The sequence below is a fragment of the Arachis ipaensis genome, chromosome B04, assembly GCF_000816755.2.
Source record: "Arachis ipaensis cultivar K30076 chromosome B04, Araip1.1, whole genome shotgun sequence".
NCBI lineage: Eukaryota > Viridiplantae > Streptophyta > Magnoliopsida > Fabales > Fabaceae > Arachis > Arachis ipaensis.
In genome coordinates, this window is record NC_029788.2 from 28,107,702 (window position 1) to 28,127,695 (window position 19,994).

A 19,994-nucleotide genomic window follows, 5' to 3' on the forward strand; every position below is an offset into this window, starting at 1 on the left:
AGGCTCCCGGGGTGTTGAATGTCAGAGTAGATTCCAGGATCCCAAACTTTGCTTTTAAATTTGCCTTTGTCCTGATCTATATTCTTCCATCTGGGTGGTTCAGAAATGGTATTCTCACCAAGATGACCAAATGTCTTCCGGGACCCATTTAATTGAGCTTGATACCAATCCGTGTACTTCGAATTGAAGCGTGGAACCTTGTTGAATCTTGTACACCAGCTCTGAGTACGAGCCATTTCCCTCTTACTCTTAAAGCCGCAGAGAGCTCTAAGCTGGCCATCTGTTTCAAGTAAACCAAATTCAAGTGGAAAAGTAAAGATAAAGGTTAAGGATTGTACCCACTTAAAGCTTGTATTAGGTGGTAATGGCCTTGGGATAGGTGTTTCTAGTGGTTCTATAAGCTCTACTCCCTTGTATTCTTCTGTGAATTCCTCCATTTCTTTGCAGAATTCTTCAACTGCAACTGCGTCTTGATCAAAATCTTCTATGTCTTCTTCATCACTCAAGTCATAAGTTGGAGGTTGAGAGAAATCTACCTCGACGTCATCTTCGTATTCACTTGGATAAGGTTCTTCAGGCTCAAGGAGTTCAGTTGCAGGTGCAAGTTCATGACTAGGAGAGCTTGATTCATGATCATCGCTGCCTATGGAATCAACTTCTTGGTCTGTTCCGTCCAATTTTTCACAAGGTATATTCTTTGGAGGTTGTGCACTATCCTCCTTGGCATTAAATTCGAACTTCTCGGTGGAATCCTTTACAGTTCTCGATTCCCATGGAGGTTCAGCATCTCCTAAATCTTCAACCACTTCTTCCTCTACAACTATCATGGCTTCCTCCACTTGTTCCAATACAAAGCCATGCTCCTCATTGTCCACTAAAGTGTCTAGTGTCTCCTTCATGCTACGCTCTTCTTTAGATTCTCCACATGTAGCCATGGGAGTACTTTGAGTTCTCAGATGTCGGGAAGCTATTATATTTACTACCTCAGTTAAGGCAGTAGTGAGTTCCAGTACGTTTCTTTACATCTTCGCTTGCCCTTAAAGAAGAACACGAAGTTTGTCATTCATTGGAGGTTGGGGTGGATATGGGGGTTCATTGGTTGGGGAAGAGGGTTCAAAATAAGAATGTGGTGGTTCTTGGGAGTAATTGGATTGGGATTGTGGTGGATAAGGGTCATATGGTGGTGAATGGTGAAAAAGAACTTATGAGTGTGGTGGTTCAAAGCTATGTTGAGAGGATGGTCTATGAGCACAGGGTGGGGCTTGTTGGTAATTACCAGGTGGTCCACCATATCTATCAGCTTGATATGCATTGTAGGGTGGTCCTTGTCTATGATATCTTGGAGGGTGTTGTTGCCTAAAGGGTTGATCAGATCCTCTTGGCTCCATCCATCTTTGATTGCTTAGACCTTGATGCATATTCCTATTATAGCTTCCACTCCTTTCAACGAATTTAGAACCAAACTCAAAGCGAGAGGGGTGAGAATTCATAGTAGCTAATAGAAATAAAAGGAGAAAACAAAAACAAATAAACTAGTAAAAGCAAAATATTTACAATAACCAATAATAAGGCACACATTTGCAGCTCCCCGGCAACGGCGACATTTTGAAGAGCGGAAGATTGACGGTTTAGAATTCAGAATAAATTCTCGTTGCAAGTATAGTTTCTAAACCGAGCAATCATCCTTTCTTACAAACGTTTTGGTTGTCACAAGTAACAAACCCCTTTGAAATTGATAACCGAAGTATTTAACCTCGGATCGTCTTCTCAAGGAACTGCAGGGAGGTGTTCTTATTATTAGTTATGAGTTTTGTAAATTGGGGGTTTTTGAAATAAGAAGCAAGTAATTTAAATGACAAGAAAAATAAATTAATAATAATAATAGAAAAGAACTCTTGGCAAGGTATGAAAATTCGGAAGTCCTATCCTAGTTATTCTTATGAGAATTGAAGTTAATCCCACTTAGTTAACCTTTACAAAAGCAAGGGAAAGTCAAGTGGACTAATTAGTTAGATTCCCAAGTCCTAGCCAACTCCTAAGGAAAGACTAGAGTTAGTGGAATTCAATTCAATTAGCGGACATAACAATCAATCACAATAAGTTTGATAACTCAAGAACCTCCAGTTAATCAATTAAAGCCAAGAATATAAAAAAGGCTAAATAAGAACCATAAATCTGAAATACCTCAATTTATATTAAATAAAGAAAATCCTAACATGAATGGTTCATAAGCCAATTTGGCAACATAAGTAATTAAATAAAAGCATTAAAGTATCTGAAAGTAAAAGAGAAATATAAAGTAAAAGGAATATTGAACATGAGGGGAAGTTGAAATAATAAGTTGAAATAATAAGAAATCCTAATTCCTTTAAGAGGAATCCTAATCCTAAAACCTAAGAGAGAGGAGAGAACCTCTCTCTTTAAAAACTACATATAAATTATGAAAAGTGAGTAATTGAGTCTCTCCCCATGAATGGATGCATTCCCCCACTTTATAACCTCTAATCTGTGTTTTCTGCACTTGGATCTGGGCCAAAAAGGGTGTCAGAAATCGCTGGGGGCGTTTTCTGCAGTTTCTGCACGTGGCGTCTGTCATGCGTCTGCGTGGGTCACGCGGTCGCGTCATCTGGGAGTTTTCCTTGTCACGCGTTCGCTTCGGTCATGCGTACGCGTCATCTGCGTTCTGCTCAAGGCGCGCGTCCGCGTCAGTCACGCGTTCGCGTCGCTGCCTGTTTCCTCAAAAACTCCATTTTGTACTTTCCTTCCATTTTTGTATGTTTCCTTTCCATCCTTTAAATCATTCTTGCCTTAGGAGATCTGAAAATACTTAACACACAAATTACGGCATCGAATGGTAATAAAAGGTAATTAAAATTGATAATTTTTAAGCATAGGAAACATGTTTTTCACATACATCACATAATAAGGAAGGGAAAGTAAAACCATGCAATTTACATGAATAAGTGGGTGAAGGATTGAATAAATCACTTAAATTGAGCACAATATACATCATAAAATATGGGTTTATCAATGCTCAGCATGTATGTGGGTTGTGTTTATGGGCTTGGGCCCAGTTCGATCGGTTCGGCCCGTTTGGCCCAATTTTGGGCCAAATTCTTTAAAATTGGTTTCAAAATTCTCGTTTTATTTTTCTCTTTCAAATTTAACCATAAGATTTCATTTTTAAATTTTCTAGAATAAATTTTAATTTATGATTTAATTATTTATTAATTAACCGGGTTTTACATTCTACACACCTAAATAGGAATTTTACCCACAAAATTTGAGTTCAGTTACCTGAAAATAAGTACAGGTAGTCTGTCCCCCTTTCTAATTCAAGTTCTTCGGTGTGTTTCTCCATTCTGACTTGACTTCCAAGTCACCTTCTCTTAACGAGACTTCTTTTCCTCAGAGTTCCTTAGTGTTTACATTATCAATTCTAATTGGGGTCACTTGAAACTTCATATCCTTTTTTAATTGAACTGGTTCAAATTGTTCTAACACCTCAGACGGCCCATCGTACCTTGAAATAAACTCCTTTAGGTCGATCACTCTTCTGTTACTGTCGCCGAAGTAGTCTCCAAGAATACACAGCTTTCTCTTTTAAACTCCCTAGGTTCAAAAATCCACAGGGTGTGCGTGCGCACACAAACCAGAAAACACAAAGTCTGCAGCATTCACAGAATTCAGATTTTAGACACCAACTTTCAACGATCATATCTCTTTCTACAGAATTCAAATTTCCACAAAATTTAAACCATTTTAAATCTTGTTAAATTATCTTTCATTTGATATAGAGAGCATTAAATTTAAAAAACAGTAGCTCAAGATATGATCCGTTGAAGTTCATCAAAAATTCATTTTTACAAAGTTCACAAGCTTCCAATTTTCAAAACATACACTTCCAAATCCTTTTAAAACCAACCAAAACCTACCAAAATCAACCTCAAGCCTCCTCAACTCCTATTTTTAACATTCTTATTAAATTCACAATCCACCAATCCACCATTTTGACCAATCTCAATCAAATAACTCAATTTTAAACAAAATACATATCATATATGTTTCCCCATCCCAAGTTCAAACAATACCAATTCCATCAACCATCAATACATATAATCAATATCATCATCACCATCAACATGGTTTCACCCACAATTCAATCTCAACCAATCATTAAACATATATCAAAACATGCATATCTCTCATACATCATACCATCAAAACATCCAAAATCCACTAATCATGAACATAACTGATGAGCGGATAATTTATACGCTTTTTGGCATTATTTTTAGTATATTTTTAATATATTTTAGTTAGTTTTTATTATATTTTTACTAGTTTTTAAATAAAAATCACATTTTTGGACTTTACTATGAGTTTGTGTGTTTTTCTATGATTTCAGGTATTTTCTGGCTGAAATTGAGGGACCTGAGCAAAAATCTGATTCAGAGGCTGAAAAAGGACTGCATATGCTGTTGGATTCTGACCTCCCTACACTCAAAGTGGATTTTCTAAAGCTACAGAAGCCCAATTGGCACGCTCTTAATTGTTTTGGAAAGTAGACATTCTGGGCTTTCCAAAAATATATAATAGTCCATACTTTGCTTGAGATTTGATGGCCCAAACTGGCGTTCCAGGTCAGCATAGAAATTCTGACGTCAAAACACCAGAACTGGTATAAAAGCTGGAGTTAAACGCCCAAACTGGCACAAAAGCTGGCGTTTAACTCCAAGAAAAGTCTCTACATGTGAAAGCTTCAATGCTCAGCCCAAGCATACACCAAGTGGGCCCGGAAGTGGATTTCTGCATCATTTACTTATTTTTGTAACCCTAGACTACTAGTTCTCTATAGATAGGACCTTTTGCTATTGTATTTTCATCTGGGTTCTTCTGGTTCCCTCTTTAGGGCCGAAGCCAATGACTACCATTATCACTTTTGTATTTTCAATGGTGGAGTTTCTACACACCATAGATTAAGGTGTGGAGCTTTGCTGTTCTTCATGAACTAATGCAAAGTACTACTGTTTTTCTATTCAATTCACGCCTACTTCTTCTCTAAGATATACACTCGTTCTTCAGCTTGATGAATGTGATGATCCGTGACACTCATCATCATTCTCACCTATGAACGCGTGCCTGACAACCATACCGTTCTACATGCAAACAAGCTTGAATGTGTATCTCTTGGGTTTCTAATCTAAGATTAGAACCTTCGTGGTATAGGCTAGAATCATTGGCGGTCATTCTTGAGATCCGGAAAGTCTAAACCTTATCTGTGGTATTCCGAGTAGGATCTGGGAAGGGATGACTGTGACAAGCTTCAAACTCGCAAGTGTTGGGCGTAGTGACAGATGCAAAAGGATCAATGGATCCTATTCCAACATGATCGAGAACCAACAGTTGATTAGCCGTGCGGTGACAGCGCATTTGGAATATTTTCACTAAGAGGACGGGAGGTAGCCATTGACAACGGTGAAACCCAACATACAGCTTGCCATGGAAAGGAGTATAAAGGATTGGATGAAGGCAATAGGAAAGCAGAAGTTTAGGAGGAACAAAGCATCTTCATACGCTTATCTGAAATTCTCACCAATGAATTACATAAGTATCTCTATCCTATTTTATGTTTTATTCATCTTTTAATTATCAATTCTCCATAACCATTTGAATCTGCCTGACTGAGATTTACAAGATGACCGTAGCTTGCTTCAAGCCGACAATCTCCATGGGATCGACTCTTACTCACGTAAGGTTTATTACTTGGATGACCCAGTGCACTTGCTGGTTAGTTGGCGGAGTTGTGATAAAGAGTTGAGATTACAATTGTGCGTACCAAGTTGTTGGCGCCATTGATGATCACAATTTTGTGCACCAAGTTTTTGGCGCCGTTGTCGGGGATTGTTTGAGTTTGAACAACTGGCAGTTCATCTTGTTGCTTAAATTAGGTATTTTTATTTTATGTTTAAGCTTTTTACTTTTTATTTTTGAAAATATTTTCAAAAATACAAAAAATTTTCTATTTTGTTCTTCAGAGTTTTTAAGAATGAATTCTAGGATTTCATGATGATTTGTTGAAGTCTGGCTGGCTGTGAAGCCATGCCTAATCTTTTGGACCGAGGTTTCAACTTATCATCACAAGAGCTTGTTGATTTCTATCAATCTTGCTGTTGAAAGTAATGATCTGCTAAAGCTTGGCTAGCCATTGGCCATGTCTAGTGTTTTGGACCGAAGCTTTCACTGAAGGCTTGGCTGGCTAGTAAGCCATGTCTAATTCCTGGACCGAAGTTTTAGACTAACATTGCATGATTCTTGGAATTCTCATTAAAATTTTTGAATCTTTTTATTTTCTTTTCCATATAATTTTCAAAAAATCACAAAAAAATTTATAAAATCTTAAAATCAAAAATATTTTATGTTTCTTGTTTGAGTCTAGTGTCTAATCTTAAGTTTGGTGTCAATTGCATTCTTCTAATTTTCAAAAAATACATGCATTATGTTCTTCATTGATCTTCAAGTTGTTCTTGATGATTTCCTTGCTCTGATCTTTAAATTCTCTTGTTTTGTTTCTTTTGTTGTTTCTCATATGCATTTTCAAATTGTTATAGTCCTTAGTATACAAACTTCTAAGTTTGGTGTCTTGCATGCATTGTTTGTTTGATCTTAGTTTTCATGATTAGTTGCATTTTGATTATTTTTCATCATTAAAAATTTCAAAAAAATTTTAAATTATGTCTTCTCAAGTCAATAATACAGAGAATTGAAGATTCAGAACATACAGCAGAGGAATTACACAGAAAAAGCTGGGCGTTCAAAACACCCAGTGAAGAAGGAAAAATGGCGTTTAAACGCCAGCCAGGGTACCTGGCTAGGCGTTAAACGCCCAAAAAGGTAGCATTTTGGGCGTTAAACGCCAGAATGGATGCCATTCTGGGCGTTTAACACCAGGAGGATACTTGAGGGAAGATTTTGTTTTTAATTCAAATCTTTTTCAAATATTCTTAATTTTTCAAAATCAAATCTTTTTCAAATCATATCTTTTCAATCATATCTTTTCAAAATCAATTTCTTTCCATTTTTTTAAATTATTATTATTTTCGAAAATCCTTGCTACAATTAATGATTTAACTCAAAATTTTCAAGTTGTTACTTGCCTATTAAGAAAGGATCAAATTTTAATTCTAGAATCATATCTTTTAATTTCCTGTTAGTCAAGTAATCAACTTTAATTTTAAAAATTTCTCTTTTTAATTTGATTCTCAATCATATCTTCTCAATCATATCTTTTCAATCACATCTTTTTCAAAATTAATTTTCAATCATATCTTTTTGAGTTCTAATTTCAAAATCTTTTCCAAAAATCATTTAATTTCTTTCCCAATCTTAGTATCGAAAATCATTTGCCAAATTTTCAAAATTTCTTTTAATTATTTCAAAATCCTTTTACTTTAATTTCGAAAATTCTTCCCCTCTTCTCAAATCCTTCTATTTAAAGGACTAACACTTCTCCATTTTCAGCAATTCGAACTCTGTCCCTCATGATAAGTTCGAATTCTCTCTTCTCTACCTCATCCTTCTATTTTTATTTTCCTCTGACACCTCAAGGAATCTCTATACTGTAACATAGAGGATTCTATATTTTCTTCTCCTCTCTTTTCATATGAGCAGGAGCAAGGACAAGGGCATTCTTGTTGAAGCTGATCCTGAACCTAAAAGGACCTTGAAGAGAAAGCTGAGAGAAGCTAAAGTACAACTCTCTGTAGAGGACCTAACAGAGCTCTTCAAACAAGAAGAAGCCATGGCAGCCGAAAACAACAACAATGCCAACAATGCAAGGAAGGTGCTTGCTGACTATACTGCACCTACTTCCGACTTCTATGGGAGAAGCATCTCAATCCCTGCCATTGGAGCAAACAACTTTGAGCTTAAGCCTCAATTAGTTTCTCTGATGCAACAGAATTACTCTTGGGAAAAGCTAGTCAATGCCTTCTTGGCAAAGTTCTTTCCACCTCAAAAATTGAGCAAGCTTAGAGTGGAAGTCCAAATCTTCAGACAGAAGGAATGAGATGAAGCTTGGGAAAGATACAAGCAATTGATCAGAAGGTGTCCTTCTGACATGCTTTCAGAATGGAGCATCATAGGTATCTTCTATGATGGTCTGTCTGAACTGTCCAATATGTCATTGGATAGCTCTGCTGGAGGATCTCTTCATCTAAAGAAGACACATGCAGAAGCCCAAGAACTCATTGAAATGGTTGCAAATAACCAATTCATGTACACTTCTGAAAGGAATCCTGAGAATAATGGGACAAATCAGAAGAAAGAAGTTCTTGAAATTGATACTCTAAATGCCATATTGGCTCAGAATAAAATATTGACTCAGCAAGTCAATATGATTTCTCAGAGTCTGTCTGGAATGCAAGCAGCAACAGGCAGTACCAAAGAAGCTTCATCTGAAGAAGAAGCTTATGATCCTGAGAACCCAACAATGGAAGAGGTAAATTACATGGGAGAATTCTATGGAAACACCTATAATCCTTCATGGAGAAATCATCCAAACCTCTCATGGAAGGATCAACAGAGGCCTCAACAAGGCTTCAACAACAATAATGGTGGAAGAAATAGGTTTAGCAATGGCAAATCTTTTTCATCATCTTCTCAACAACAGACAGAGAATTATAAGCAAAGCCATTCTGACTTAGCAACTGTAGTCTCTGATTTAATTAAAACCACTCAAAGTTTCATGACTGAAATAATGTCCTCCATTAGAAATTTGGAGGCACAGGTGGGTCAGCTGAGTAAGAAAGTTACTGAATTCCCTCCTAGTACTCTTTCAAGCAATACAGAAGAGAATCCAAAAGGAGAGTGCAAGGCCATCAACATAACCCACAAAGCCGAACCTGGAGAGGAGGAAGAGGCAGTGATCTCCACTGAGGGAGACCTCAATGGACGTCCACTAGCCTCCAAGGAGTTCCCTAATGAGGAACCATGGGAATCTGATGCTCACACTGAGACCATAGAGATTCCATTGAATTTACTTTTGCCATTCATGAGCTCTGATGAGTATTCTTCCTCTGAAGAGGATAAAGATGTTACTGAAGAGCAAGTTGCTAAGTACCTTGGATCAATCATGAAGTTAAATGCCAAGTTATTTGGTAATGAGACTTGGGAGGATGAACCCCCCTTGCTCACCAAAGAACTGGATGACTTGACTAGGCAAAAATTACCTCTGAAGAGACAAGATCCTGAAAAGTTCTCAATACCTTGTACCATAGGCACCATGACCTTTGAAAAAGCTCTGTGTGACCTAGGGTCAAGCATAAACCTCATGCCTCTCTCTGTAATGGAGAAGCTAGGGATCTTTGAGGTACAAGCTGCAAGAATCTCACTAGAGATGGCAGACAACTCAAGGAAATAGGCTTATAGACTTGTAGAGGATGTCTTGGTAAAGGTTAAAGACCACTACATCCCTGCTGATTTCATAATCCTAGAAACTGGGAAGTGTATGGATGAATCCATCATCCTTGGCAGACCCTTCCTAGCCACAGTAAAAGCTGTGATTGATGTTGACAGAGGAGAATTGGACCTTCAAGTGAATGAGGACTCCCTTGTGTTTAAAGCTCAAGGATCTCCCTCTGTAACCATAGAGAGGAAGCATGAAAAGCTTCTCTCAATGCAGAGTCATATAGAACCCTCACATTCAAACTCTAAGTTTGGTGTTGGGAGACCATCATCATGCTCTGGGTATCTGTGAGGCTCCATGAGAGCCTACTGTCAAGCTACTGACATTAAAGAAGCGCTTGTTGGGAGGCAACCCAATTTTACTTATCTATGTTAAATTTCTATTTTCCATTGTTATTTTATATTTTCTGTAGGTTGATGATCATGTGAAGTCACAAAAATAATTGAAAAAGCAAAAATAAACTGAAAAACAGAATGAAAAACAGCACACCCTGGAGGAGAAGCCTACTGGCGTTTAAACGCCAGTAAGGGCAGCAGAATGGGCGTTAAACACATAGTCTGGCACCATTCTGGGCGTTTAACGCCAGAAAAGGGCAAGAAGCTGGCGTTAAACGCCATAAATGGGCAGCAACCTGGCGTTTAACGCCAGGATTGGCAGCAAAGGGCGTTTTGCAAGCCTAATTGGTGCAGGGATGAGAAATCCTTGACACCTCAGGATCTGTGGACCCCACAGGATCCCCACCAACCTCAATTCAATCTCTCTCTTCTTCACACTTTTTCATAATACTCTTCCCCAAATACCCTTCACCAATCACCTCAATACATCTTCCCCAAAAACCCCTCACCTATCAAATCCTACCCTCTTCTCCATAAACCCTTCACTAATCCACATCCATCCATCATAAATCCCACCTACCTCACCATTCAAATTCAAACCACTTTCCCTCCCAATCCCACCCATACATGGCCGAACCTTACCCTCTCCCCACTTCTATATAAACCCCTCTTCACCCCTTCATTTTCACACATCTTAAACACTACTTCTCCCCCTTGGCCGAAACACTAACCCCCATCCATCTCCTCTATTTCTTCTTCCTCTACTCTCTTCTTTCTTCTTTTGCTCGAGGACGAGCAAACCTTTTAAGTTTGGTGTGGTAAAAGCGTTGCTTTTTGTTTTTCCATAACCATTTATGGCACCTAAGGCCGGAGAAACCTCTAGAAAGAGGAAAGGGAAGGCAAAAGCTTCCACCTCTGAGTCATGGAAGATGGAGAGATTCATCTCAAAGGTCCATCAAGACCACTTCTATAAAGTTGTGGCCAAGAAGAAGGTGATCCCCGAGGTCCCTTTCAAGCTCAAAAAGGGTGAATACCCGGAGATCCGACATGAGATTCGAAGAAGAGGTTGGGAAGTTCGCACCAACCCCATTCAACAAGTCGGGATCTTAATGGTTCAAGAGTTCTATGCCAATGCATGGATCACCAAGAACCATGATCAAAGTGTGAACCCGGACCCTAAAAATTGGCTTACAATGGTTCAGGGTAAATGCTTAGATTTCAGTCCGAAAAATGTAAGATTGGCATTCAACTTGCCCATGATGCAAGGAGATGCACATCCCTACACTAGAAGGGTCAATTTTGATCAAAGGTTGGACCAAGTCCTCATAGACATTTGTGAAGAGGGCGCTTAATGGAAGAGAGATTCAAGAGGGAAGCCGGTTCAACTAAGAAGGCATGACCTCAAGCCCGTAGCTAGGAGATGGTTGGAGTTCATCCAACGCTCAATCATTCCCACTAGAAACCGGTCTGAAGTTACTATAGACTGGACTATCATGATCCATAGCATCATGATTGGAGAGGAAGTAGAAGTTCATGACATTATATCTCTAGAACTCTACAAGGTGGCTGACAAGTCCTCTACTTTGGCAAGGTTAGCCTTCCCTCATCTCATTTGTCACCTCTGCAATTCAGCTGGAATTAACATAGAGGAAGACATTCTCATTGATGAGGACAAGCCCATCACTAAGAAAAGGATGGAGCAAACAAGAGATCCCACTCATGGACAAGAGCATGAGAAAATTCCTCATCATGAAATCCCTGAGATGCCTCAAGGGATGCATTTTCCTCCACAAAACTATTGGGAGAAAATTAACACCTCCCTAGGAGAATTGAGTTCCAATATGGGACAACTAAGGGTGGAGCACCAAGAGCATTCCATCCTCCTCCATGAAATTAGAGAAGACCAAAGAGTTATGAGAGAGGAGCAACAAAGGCAAGGAAGAGACATTGAGGAGGTCAAGCACTCCATAAGATCTTCAAGAGGAAGAACTAGCCGCCATCACTAAGGTGGACCCGTTCTTTAATTTCCTTGTTCTTTATTTTCTGTTTTTTGAGTTCTTATGCTTTATGTTATATCTATGTTTGTGTCTTTATTACATGATCACTAGTGTCTTAGTGTCTATGCCTTGAAGCTATGCATATGAATCCATCACCTTTCTTAAATAAAAAGTGTTTTTAATTGAAAAAGAAAAAGAAGTGCATGAATTTCGAATTTTAAAAACAGTTTAATTATTTTGATGTGGTGGCAATACTTTTGTTTTCTGAATGAATGCTTGAACAGTGCATATTTTTTGAATTTGTTGTTTAAGATTGTTAAAATTGTTGGCTCTTGAAAGAATAATGGAAAAAGGAGAAATGTTATTGATAATCTGAAAAATCATAAAAAAATGATTCTTGAAGCAAGAAAAAGCAGTGAAAAGCTTGCAGAAAAAAATATATGCGAAAAAAAGAGAAAAAGAAAAAACAAGCAGAAAAAGCCAATAGCCCTTTAAACCAAAAGGCAAGGGTAAAATAAAAAAAATCCAAGGCTTTGAGTATCAGTGGATAGGAGGGCCCACAGGAATAAAATCCTGGCCTAAGCGGCTAAACCAAGCTGTCCCTAACCATGTGCTTATGGCGTGAAGGTGTCAAGTGAAAAGCTTGAGACTGAGCAGTTAAAGTCGTGGTCCAAAGCAAAAAGAATGTGCTTAAGAGCTCTGGACACCTCTAATTGGGGACTCTAGCAAAGCTGAGTCACAATCTGAAAAGGTTCACCCAGTTATGTGTCTGTAGCATTTATGTATCCGGGGGTAACACTGGAAAACAAAATGCTTAGGGTCACGGCCAAGACTCATAAAGTAACTGTGTTCAAGAATCAACATACTATACTAGGAGAATCAATAACACTATCTGAATTCTGAGTTCCTATAGATACCAATCATTCTGAACTTCAAAGGAAAAAGTGAGATGCCAAAACAGTTCAGAAGCAAAAAGCTAATAACCCCGCTCATCTAATTAAGACTGATCTTCATAGATGTTTCTGGAATTCATTGTATATTCTCTTCTTTTTATCCTATTTGATTTTTAGTTGCTTGGGGACAAGCAACAATTTAAGTTTGGTGTTGTGATGAGCGGATAATTTATACACTTTTTGGCATTGTTTTTAGTATGTTTTTAATATATTTTAGTTAGTTTTTATTATATTTTTACTAGTTTTAATAAAAATCACATTTCTGGACTTTACTATGAGTTTGTGTATTTTTCTGTGATTTCAGGTATTTTCTGGCTGGAATTGAGGGACCTGAGCAAAAATCTGATTCAGAGGCTGAAAAAGGACTGCAGATGCTATTGGATTCTGACCTCCTTGCACTCGAAGTGGATTTTCTTGAGCTACAGAAGCCCAATTGGCACGCTCTCAATTGCGTTGAAAAGTAGACATTCTGGGCTTTCCAGAAATATATAATAGTCCATACTTTTCCCAAGATTTGATGGCCCAAACTGGCGTTCCAAGTCAGCATAGAAATTCTGACGTCAAAACGCCAGAACTGGCATAAAAGCTGGAGTTAAACGCCCAAACTGGCACAAAAGCTGGCGTTTAACTCCAAGAAAAGTTTCTACACATGAAAGCTTCAATGCTCAGCCCAAGCACACACCAAGTGGGCCCGGAAATGGATTTCTGCATCATTTACTTATTTCTGTAACCCTAGGCTACTAGTTCTTTATAAATAGGACCTTTTGCTATTGTATTTTCATCTGGGTTCTTCTAGTTCCCTCTTTGGGGCCGAAGCCAATGACCACCATTATCACTTATGTATTTTCAACGGTGGAGTTTCTACACACCATAGATTAAGGTGTGAAACTCTGCTGTTCTTCATGAATTAATGCAAAGTACTAGTATTTTTATATTCAATTCACGCCTACTTCTTCTCTAAGATATACACTCGTTCTTCAACTTGATGAATGTGATGATCCGTGACACTCATCATCATTCTCACCTATGAACGCGTGCCTGACAACCATACCGTTCTACATGCAAACAAGCTTGAATGTGTATCTCTTGGGTTTCTAATCTAAGATTAGAACCTTCGTGGTATAGGCTAGAATCATTGGCGGTCATTCTTGAGATCCGGAAAGTCTAAACCTTGTCTGTGGTATTTCGAGTAGGATCTGGGAAGGGATAACTGTGACGAGCTTCAAACTCGCGAGTGTTGGGCGTAGTAACAGACGGAAAAGGATCAATGGATCCTATTCCAACATGATCGAGAACCAACAGCTAATTAGCCGTGCGGTGACAGCGCATTTGGAATATTTTCACTGAGAGGACGGGAGGTAGCCATTGACAATGGTGAAACCCAACATACAGCTTGCCATGGAAAGGAGTATGAATGATTGGATGAAGGCAATAGGAAAGCAGAAGTTTAGGAGGAACAAAGCATCTTCATACGCTTATCTGAAATTCTCACCAATGAATTACATAAGTATCTCTATCCTATTTTATGTTTTATTCATCTTTTAATTATCAATTCTCCATAACCATTTGAATCTGCCTGACTGAGATTTACAAGATGACCATAGCTTGCTTCAAGCCGACAATCTCCGTGGGATCGACCCTTACTCACGTAAGGTTTATTACTTGGACGACCCAGTACACTTGCTGGTTAGTTGTGCGGAGTTGTGATAAAGAGTTGAGATTACAATTGTGCATACCAAGTTGTTGGCGCCATTGATGATTACAATTTCGTACACCAATAACCATAATTCATCTCAACCAATCAACAACCTCAATAGTTCAAATCCTATCTGAAGGTCTCTAGCCTAAGTTTTCACACCACATTACATTTTAGATACAGGAACTTGAAATCATACTTTGGCCGATTCCCCGGTCAAACCCGGAACACTTCCAATATCACTATTTTAGAAGCTCTCAAAGCTTCAACACCCTTTAACCAGGTTTTTCAACACAAAAGCCCATTTCCAAGCTTTCCAAGACTTCAATCAAGCTCCAATTTGACAATTTCAACTCTAATTCAACATAAACTCAAACTAGTTCATACAATTGAACAATTTAACACTAGGGCACACAAAAATGGACAAACCATAATGGTTTAGAGTTTTCTTAACTTACCAATTGATGGTTGGAGTATAATTCAACAATTATCCAATGTTAGATTGCACCTAAACCACCAAAATCATCAAAATCACTCAAAACTCAAGCCAATTTCGCACATAAAGAGGGCACAGAGAACTGGGCACGAATTTCAGAAAGACATACCTTTTTGTTTGGATATAATTGAAGAGGACTTCAAGACGAACACGTGGTCGCAAACGACTCGTCAATCAGAGCTCCGGATTGAAAGTTACGGAAGATTAAATGTTGGAGTGAATAGTGAAACAAGGGTTTGTGTTCTTGCTCCCTCTCTCACCGTGAATGGAATGAATAATGAGGAAGGGGGCTGAATGCTCAGCTTGTATGTGGGTTGTGTTTATGGGCTTGGGCCCAATTGGGCCTGGTTCAATCGGTTCGGCTTATTTGGCCCAATTTTGGGCCAAATTCTTTAAAATTGGTGTCAAAATTCTCGTTTTAATTTTCTATATCACATTTAATCATTAGATTTCACTTTCAAATTTTCTAGAATAAATTTTAATTTATGATTTAATTATTTATTAATTAACCAGGTTTTACAACCACGACGGTGCTGGACGGCGACGGTGAGATATGAACAAAGAGGCAGAGAAGGAGTTGCGGATGACGGAGGAGAGAGGAGGAACGGTCTAGTTTTGGGGAGGGGGAAGGAGGCAGCGACAGGAGGCGCCATCAGCGACAGGAGGCGCCGGCGGCGATGGAGTTGACGGAGTGGCAGGGAGACGAGAGGGTTAGAGAGAGTAGGAGAAGAGAGGTTAGAGAGAGAGAGAGAGGGGATTTCAAAATGAAGGGGGAGAGGGTTCGTGCTTCAAATTTTAGGGCTCATTACCGTCGGATTTATCGGCGAATAATGCATTGCGGGTCACCAAAACGTAACATTCCACTTATTGGGTTTATTGGCAAAAAATCTGCCGGTAAATCTCACGCTACATTTTGCACCTATTTTTTCCATTTTTTCTCCAATTATTACCGATAAATTTATTATCGGAAACGAAAATCCGTAATATTGATTTGACTTGATGAATTTTATACCAAAACCATCAATAAATCCGTCGGTAAAGCCGACGATAAATTCAACGGTATTCAACATTTTTCTTGTAGTCGTTGGTATCTTCGGATCAAATCTCTATCAATTCAGTTATAGCACCAGCTCAGCCTCCATGAAAGAACCCAAAACAAAGATAAACAAACCAAGAGTTTAATAATAGAGCCTAATGCATTAAAAGAAGTCCCCATAAGAAACATCAGGAGAACAAATTAATGGAAAAAATATTCATAAAATAACAAATATAGGAGAAAAATTAAACCACACACCAAGAGAGACCGAGTAGAGAAGCAAAAAAAAGCCACTGCGGAGCAAGAAAGAGATGCAGCACTGAAGAAGTGATAGGAAGACGCACAATAATGGGTACATTGGACACAAGAGAGACCAACAGACGCCAATCATTAACCAACAGCTGCCACGCACCAATAGCAACACCCAGACTCAAATTTAGGATTTTGGAGGAAAATAATTCGACCCAACATGAAGAAAGGCCAATGAATTTCATTTATTTGGAACTACCAATTGTCACTAGATTTCGTATGTGATTCAATGAATTAGTTTACTGCATTTAGAACATTAATAGTCAATAACACATGCATTGACAATACACTGAGATGTTATTTAAAATGTTATTTAATATATTAAAGAGAAGAAATACGATGAATGAAAATGGCAAAGTAAATTGAATGAAAGTTATTCAATTCAAAGCACTGATAGTCAAAAACACAATTATGGAAATATGAGTAGAACGAGGGAAAAATTGAATATATTAGGAAAGAAATAATGATAGAATAATGTTAGAATGAAGGAGAAGTGGACACATCAGCAGTCAAACCACCAGCTTTTAAGATATAAGTAGAGATAGAGATTATATAAATATTTACTAATTGACATGTTCAGTAAATATGTTAATTAAATAAAAAAGAATAAAATTTGACAAATTGTGTGTAATTTGTCTTACAAAAATTATAACAAAATAAATGTCCTATTTTTGTAACTAAAAAAATGTTATAAAATCAAATCATATTTTGTAACAAAATTTTATGATACGAAAAATTATACTCTTACAAAAAAATTCTACAGATAAAAAATTATTACTAATTTTGTAACAAATTTTAGTTTTTGTATTAAAAAATATTGTTACAAAATATTATATTATATTGTAACAATTTCATTTTTTGTTACAATTTTTTTTGTAATGGGACACATACCTCAACAACTATGTAGCTATTTTAAATTTATTACAAAATTATTTTGTAACAAAAATTGTAATTTTTTAACAATTTTTTTGTTACAAATGCAGGTTTTTTTCTTGTAGTGTTGATAAAGCACCACAGTTCGACAGCTCGGGAAATACCTCTCAGGCACCACAGTCGTCTCTTGACCACGCAATGACCTTCCCAGAATGGGTGATAATATAATGCAGAAAGCAGAATCTCAAAGGGAACCCCATCCAGGGGATATGCAGATAGATCGCCCAAGATTTGGTAGGAAATGGGACCATGTTTCTGAACAGAAACAGACAAGATAGACAAGAGGAAAGCAAGGCCAAGTAGCCTCCGAGATAGACTCCTCCCTCTCCCATTGACTAATTAAGGTACTTGCATAAGCTTATTGTCAACATATATATTTGATGCTACTGTTATTTCTACTTGTGATATGTTGGTAGTGTCTAATATGACGATGTATAGTGTGATTTGTGGGATATTCAATGACAGTGGAAGAATACAACATCAACTACAAGAAGTTACAAGAGCGAGGCGAGGCATATGCTTGGTGGTGCAACAACATTGAACGTCACCAGTGGGTATTGAGATTTGACTCCCTACTCGAGTGCATAAATTCAGTGTTGAAGAGTGTCCGAAACCTTCCTATGTTGACGCTCCTTTGAGCAACATTTTATCGGTTGAACGAGCTATTTACGCAGAAAAGTGCTGAGGTTCACGAGCGTAAGTGTGCCAAATTTATTTATTCTAAATTTACCACTCAATGAATAGAAGCATATAAGCAAATGTAGGAAATATAGTTGTACACATGTTTGATATACGAAATGAGATGTTTAAGGTGCGCAAAATGTCCAATGAAAAAAATGTTAACAGTTGATTTTGCAGGACGGATGTGTGACTGTGTTCACTTTTCAGGTAGAGGGATTACCTTGTCGCCACGTTATTGCTTGCTATGCTAACCAACGCCTTGATTGACAAGTGTATGCCAATGACATGTACAAGATGTGAGAGATTTGCAAGGTTTACAGGTATGAGTTTGTACCATTAGCCACCTGGAGACATGACCTGCTTACCTAAGACCGACGATGGTCGCTAATGCTACCTTGAGGCAAGTGGCAAAAGGTCGTCCCAAATCAACCCGCTACCCGAATATAATGGATTCACGGGAATACATGGTTTTCGGATAATGTCGTTTCTGCGGGAGACAAAATCATAGCTGTAGTCGATGTCCTCAGCATGCTGGACCAAGTGGAGATGCTGGAGTTGGTAACTGTGGTAGTGCGTATGTCTCTTTAGGCTGTTGTATTTAAATTAATATATTTGTATTTTTAAATTAATTTTATTAATTCATGTCTTTGAAACTTTGTATTAGCTTTATGAATTAATGCATTTGAATTTATTTGTTAACTTGGTGAATTAATGTGGTTGAAAGTTTTTGTTTATTTATCAATTAACGTATTTGAATTAATGAGTTTAGTTTTGGAGTTAATTTTATAATTTAATTTGAAGTTAAATCAGCAATAACAACTAAATGCAATTTTTTTAAATAAATTACTTTTATTATTAATACAAAAATATGATACAAAAAACTTATACAAAAATTTTCAGAAAAAAAACTCCTTACTTTTTTTTCAAGTACCACTTCAACCTTTTTTTCATCAACTTATTAATAGACAACGGAATAAATTTATCTGGTGCATTGATTTTCGTCTATAAGTTATACGAATGACCCATATCAAAAGTATAGACCTCTATCGTACCTAATTTACTTGCTGCCTGTCCCAGAGCAGACGCACTAGTGTTCTACTCATAAACATCCTCTTCGACCGCCACAATTAAGTCAAACTCGATTAGCCTATGTGAAGGTATCAACACATAAGTTGTGTCGATTAAAAGATGCGAAGTGATGCTACCACTTCCTTGAGAATCAATTGACATCTGACTTGAGGTGTAGTCATAATCAATATGCCTTCTACGAGAGAATATAACAATATAAAATTATAATTAAAACTATTTTAAAAAATAATATTCGAAAATTTTTTTAATCGTAATTATTACAGATGATAACAATAAAAATAATATTAACTAAATAATGAGCTCTAAATAAAAAATAATAATAATAACCTTACATAATTCAAATGATTCAAATGATTAATAATATGTTTTATTTTCGATATATAATCACGTATCATTTTCTAATGAATAAAATTAACACTAATCACTCTAAAAGCTAGCTCTATTGTTATGAATGAAAGAGATATAGAGAGCAAAAAGTGCCAATTTAAATAGCCAAACCCTGTGCCTCTTGTTCTTTATGTACGAGTCATGTCCTCTGCGTTCAGGTAGTATGCGGCCCGTGTATTGTCATTCCACGACTGGCGTGTTGAGGAAATCTGGTCAAAGCTAGTCCGGAGGTAACTCTAGATGAGACCAGCACAACACCTGACTACCTATATCTTGAGACTTGTGTCAAAATTTTTATCTATAATTCTAAACATTTACAATACGCAAAACAATCCAAATGTTAGTATTCTGCAAATATATCACTTATTTTCATATAAAAAATAATTCTTGTTATTATCAATTAATATACTAATTTTTATAACATGGCTAAACTATTATCTTAGCTTCAACGAAAAATGATGTTGGTAACATTATTTAGATACTTCATGATAAATCATTTTAGTAACTAAATTTAATCAAGTTGGACTAATAGTTTAAAAGTTAATAATAAAAAATTTTAGTTAAAATAGAAAAGAAAAAATATTTTGTTGAATTTAATTATATAAATAACTAATTT